Source organism: Petaurus breviceps, unplaced genomic scaffold (assembly GCF_028583685.1).
Source record: "Petaurus breviceps papuanus isolate PSGF00001 unplaced genomic scaffold, PetGlider_PUasm1.0 139, whole genome shotgun sequence".
NCBI classification, from domain to species: domain Eukaryota; kingdom Metazoa; phylum Chordata; class Mammalia; order Diprotodontia; family Petauridae; genus Petaurus; species Petaurus breviceps.
In genome coordinates this window covers 23,057,045-23,062,429 of record NW_027185697.1, presented here as the reverse complement: position 1 = coordinate 23,062,429, position 5,385 = coordinate 23,057,045, and the positions used below count along the sequence as shown (strand labels likewise).

The 5,385-nt window shown below is 40.2% G+C and overlaps 1 pseudogene; it reads right to left on the bottom strand.

Annotated features, from left to right (window-relative positions):
- Positions 1 to 3,533: 3,533 nt before the first annotated feature.
- On the bottom strand, positions 3,534 to 5,145 carry LOC138145443 (tubulin alpha-1B chain pseudogene; annotated as a pseudogene).
- Positions 5,146 to 5,385: the final 240 nt, after the last annotated feature.

Sequence of the window (5,385 nt, the reverse complement as noted above, 5' to 3'; positions counted from 1 at the left end):
TAGCACCCAATGTTGAATACAGTTTGCACAACCTTGCTTTTTACCAATTAATATCTCCAGTGAGGATGTCCTCAACTGATATATGCATGACCCTCATTAAGATTTTGTGCATTTGGAATAGTTGTCATATGACGTAACAGCTCTTGGTCACTTTATTGTCCTATTTTGTCCTTAAAAAAGGGAACAAAATAAATTCAAAGGGTTTTTTGTATCAGTTCCTTGATGGCTTTACAAATATTTTACCTCCACGCGAATCTCTCTCCAAGTATTCTTGATACAACCCAGCTGATTTTCCTGCCTTTCATCTCTTTGCAATGTCTATTTCTCTTGTAAATATCTCACAGACTATGATGTTGGGATCCAAGTATGGCAATTCTAACTATCCTTGATAGAGAAACCTGTTTATTATAAAATGTTGTTTGTAAACAGCTTCCATTTTTGTTTGGTTGATATTACTCTTTCCTTTTTTTTTATTCCTTTGGAATGACTTTGTCAGATATCTTGCCACATTTTTTTTCATATTTTTTAATTTTCCAGTGCTTCCTTCTTACATGATCATGTTCGTGGTCCTTCCACGTTCTTTGTCAAGAGATCTTCTAGCTGAGTTTTATTTTTGCCTGGTGTTTCTTTTTATAGCCGTTTATTTCCATTTGGCAAGAAAGCAAGATGTTTGCAGATTTACTTATTTTTTTGGTGCTCTTGGTTTTCTTGTAATAATTACTTTACATTGACATTTTCGACAAAATTACTGTAGTCATTGGTGATGTCATTTATGTTTTCCATTTCTATTTTTATTTTCAATAGCTTGACTAAGTAATCAAAATCTTATTGATTGTATACCATATTCTTTTCTCATGCCTAGTTTTCCTTATAAATTCTCATCTTAGCTCTGATGAGTCAAAGGTGTGAGTTTGATCAGTCCAGTGACTTGAGAGTAATATCCATAATAAGTCCTCTACAAAAGACTCATTCCAATTCCTCATTGTGGTATGGAGGTGACCCTAGCTTATCATGATTTTTAAGTAGAATGCAAGAACTGGCAGGTTCTACCTGAGACTCTGGAAAGGTTTCAGTTTTGACCAAGACTGGCTAGGATCACATCACCAAATCACAAGGATAGTGGACATGTAAGATCCTTGACCAATGATCAGTGTGTTGACATATTCCTGGAGGAGCTGAATCATATCAATCTTAACATTTTTGGTTTAAAAGAAACCACAAGAGGAAGATAAAGCTAAATGTATAGCACTCAGCTATTCCTTAAAGAGGCAAAGGGGCAAGGTTGCAGAATGAGTTGTACCTTAAACCCCAAAGACCTAAGAAATATTATCTCATGGGATATGGGTCATCATATATTACATTACTGATGATAAGTACTTCCAAAAAGACAATTAGGAAACTCATTGTAGTATATGTACCAACATTGGTTGTTGATGGTGAGGCAGAGAAATTCCATGAAGAACTTGATAAAACCCTCCAAATTAAATCAGTATACATTCTAGTTCTTAATAAATTTAAATGCAAATTTGGGGAAAAAAGGGGAAGACAAGGGTAAATATATTCAAAAGGATAGCTTAGGAAAAAGAAATGAGACAGTCCAAAGATTTACAGAATAGGCAAATGTCTCCTATATCTATATTTTATAATTTTTTCTTTAAATTGGTAGGCTCCAAATGTAGCAAGCACCAGACATTGTCACAAATAATGAAAGTGACTACATTTTTATGGATGAAAAAGTGCTTTAGAATCTTAAAAACAGGCAGTATACTAGGTGAGATATAAAACCAAAGGACACTACTGATCTGAGAAATGAGAAAAGGAAAGGTGGCATTTCATTTGGTTTGTAGTTTAACTGGTCAATTAGAGAGGCAGCAATGAAGAAACAGAGGCCCAGCGAGATTCATTGATCTTTTTCTAAGATCATGAAAGCAGTAAGTGATGGAGAAAGGACTTGTTGGCGAGTCAACTGACTCAAAAGCTAGTCATCTTTCCTCTGCAGCATTTCAACTTAAGCCAATATGCTTATGTTACAGCTCATAGGATCATATATTGGAGCTAGAAGAAATCTTCCAACTATATATTCTGATTCCATCATTTTAGAGATGGGGACATTGTGGTACAGGGCAATATAATTATCTGGCCAGATACAGACTGCTGCAAAGTAGCTAGGTCAAGCTTTGAATTCAGGTCCTTGGAGTCCAGATCTTTCCTTGGAGTCCAGATCTTTCCCCTACACTCATGTTCCACAACATGCTAGATATCACCATCTTTTGGATTTTATTTTTAATTTAATCATTTTATTGACATATTTTTTCTTCTATCACCTAAAATTTTTTTAATATATTCAGTCTAATTTCCCCTACCCAATGATCCATCCCTTATTACAAAAAAAAGGAAACAAAAAGTAGTTCAGCAAAGCTAACACAAGCAATCTGACAGACAGTAAATGCAATGTTCCATACCCATAAGTCCACCTCCTCTGCATAGAAGAGGAGGAGGTAATGCCTTCATTTTAGAAAGGGATTAATCCAAAGAGTCAGGCGTTTTCTGGATGAACAGGATTTCTGGTTTAATTTAATTGACACATTTACTCAGAAGAACTTTGATCAATGAATCAGGGTGTGAATAAGGAAAAGCATTTGGCAAGTTGATTTCTTTAGGACAGTCAAAGAGCCCCAGGGGATCTTGGATGAGGAGGGAAGAGAAGCTTAGGCCCCAGTCTCTCTCCTGACATTGTTGCAGCCTGAGCAAAGTCAGTTCTCTCATCTTGCATTTTAAACACCATCTGTCCACAGTAAGGACTGATAGCAGAACCCCATCCACAGTTATGATGTTTGTCCCTTGTTAACTGTAAAAATGTTGCATGAAATATGATAAATATGCCTCTGGACTACATTGTGCAAGCCTTACGTCTCTGCTGGGGAACTAGAGAGAGGCAAAGTGGTTACACAATATGCTGGATAGAGTTAGGGAGATTTGGGTTCAAATCTTACCTCCAAATTTTATTAGCCATGTGACTCTCTAATAGTTTGCTCACCTCTCTAAACCTTAGCTTTCTTTTCAATAAAATGGGGACATTGGATCTGCCAATTCTTGATGTATAATTCTATGACCTCTCTGTGTCTCATTTTCCTCATGGGTAAAATATGTAACAGTAACACCAGTAGGTCATGATACTCCAAGGAGTAATGAGGTCTGATATCCTTAGTAAGCTATAAACATGTCACCACTGAGGGTCATTCAAGGCTCATTCCAAGAGCCATGGAGAGCCTTCATAAGTAGGAGCAGGCTTAATCTATTACAAATAACTTAAGTACTTCTGGTGTCATCTCTCATATGGGAGTCTTTCTTAATGCCCCCAAGTTGTAAGTGCTTTCCTGTCAAAGAAAATTTCATTGTGATCTTGTATATATGTAATATTATATATGTACATATTGAGGCAGTTAGGTGGCACAGTGGATACAGCACCTGGCATGAGGTCAGATTTGGTTTTAGACACTTACTAGTTGTGTCACCCCCTGTAATGGCAAGCATTTTTTTTTCTTAAAGCCTTTAATTTCATAGACATGATGGAAATTTTTTTACAGAGACACATGGAAAACTTAGACATGATCAGTTTTGATAGTGTAGACAAACTAACCAGATAGCTAGCTGTACTATCAAAGCTGCCTTCATACCAACACTGTACCTTCTCAACAGTTGCCTAGGTAGCAGGTAAGCTAAGTATGTTTAAGCTGATGAGTTTTGGACGTGACATGCTGCAGAGCTGTATGGAAGGGGTAACTGATACTCTTCTCCTTCCTCTTTACCCTCTCCTTCAACAGAATCCATACCAACCTCCTCATAATCTTTCTCCAGGGCAGCCATATCCTCCTGTGCCTCAGAGAACTCTCCTTCCTCCATGCCCTTCCCCACATACCAATGCACAAAGGCACGCTTGGCATACATCAGATCAAATTTGTGGTCCAAGTGAGCCCAGGCCTCAGCAATGCCTGTAATGTTGCTCAACATACACACAGCCCACTGTACCTTGGCCAGGTCACCACCAGGAACCACAGTGGGAGGCTGGTAATTGATGCCAACCCTTGAAGCCAGCTGGGCACCAATCCACAAACTGGATGCTACGCTTTGTTTTGATGGTGGCAATAGCAGCATTGACATATTTGGGAACCACGTCACTATGGTAGAGCAGGCAGCAAGCCATGTATTTACCATGGCCAAGGTCACATTTCACCATCTGGTTGGCAGGCTCAAAGCAAGCATTGGTGATCTCTGCTACAGAAAATTGCTCATGGTAGGCTTTCTCAACAAATATGACTGGGGCATATGTGGCCAGAGGGAAATGGATATGGGGATAGGGCACCAGGTTGGTCTGGAATTCTGTCAGATCAACATTCAGGGCACCATCAAATCAGAGAGAGGCAGTGATAGAGGACACAATTTGGCTAATAAGGCGATTCAGATTAGTGTAGGTTGGGCATTCGATGTCAAGGTTTCTGCGACAGATATCATAGATGGCCTCACTGTCAACCACGAAGGCACAATCAGAGTGCTCCAGGGTGGTGTGAGTGGTCAGAATGGAATTGGAGGGCTCCACTACAGCTGTGGAAACCTGAGGGGCTGGATAAATGGAGAACTCCAGCTTGGACTTCTTGCCATAATCGACAGACAGGCATTCCATCAGCAGAGAGGTGAAACCTGAGCCAGTCCCACCACCAAAGCTGTGGAAAACCAAGAAGCTTTGAAGACCTGTGCATTGATCAGCCAGCTTTCTTATCCTGTCTAGAACCAAGTCAATGATTTCCTTGCCAATAGTGTAGTGCCTATGGGCATAATTATTGGCAGCATCTTCCTTCCCAGTGATCAATTGTTCAGGATGGAAGAGTTGGCGGTAGGTTCCAGTACAAACTTCATCAATGACAGTTGGTTCCAGATCTACAAACACTGCTCTGGGGACATGTTTGCCAGCTCCTGTTTGAACTCCTGTTGAAGGAGTCATCTCCTCCCCCAATGGTCTTGTCACTTGGCATCTGCCCATCAGGCTGAATACCATGCTCCAGGCAGTACAACTCCCAGCAGGCATTGCCAATCTGGACACCAGCTTGGCCAACGTGGATAGAGATACACTCACGGATGATGGTTAGTGGGTTTCAGCTATTTAAGTGCCTGTGAGCCTCTCCTTTGATTGTGTCAAGTCTTTGTGGGAAACAGTATGCATTGTGTTGCCCTTAATAGACCTAAGGGAGTTTGGAGACCTTCCCTGCCCTAAATAGGCCAAAGGTCATCACATGGAGCCCAGGGTGGGAGGACCTTGCCAAAAGAGCATAACAGGAAGGGCAGAACAGAAGGGGTGGAACAGGAAGGAAAAGAGCAGATAAAAGTGAG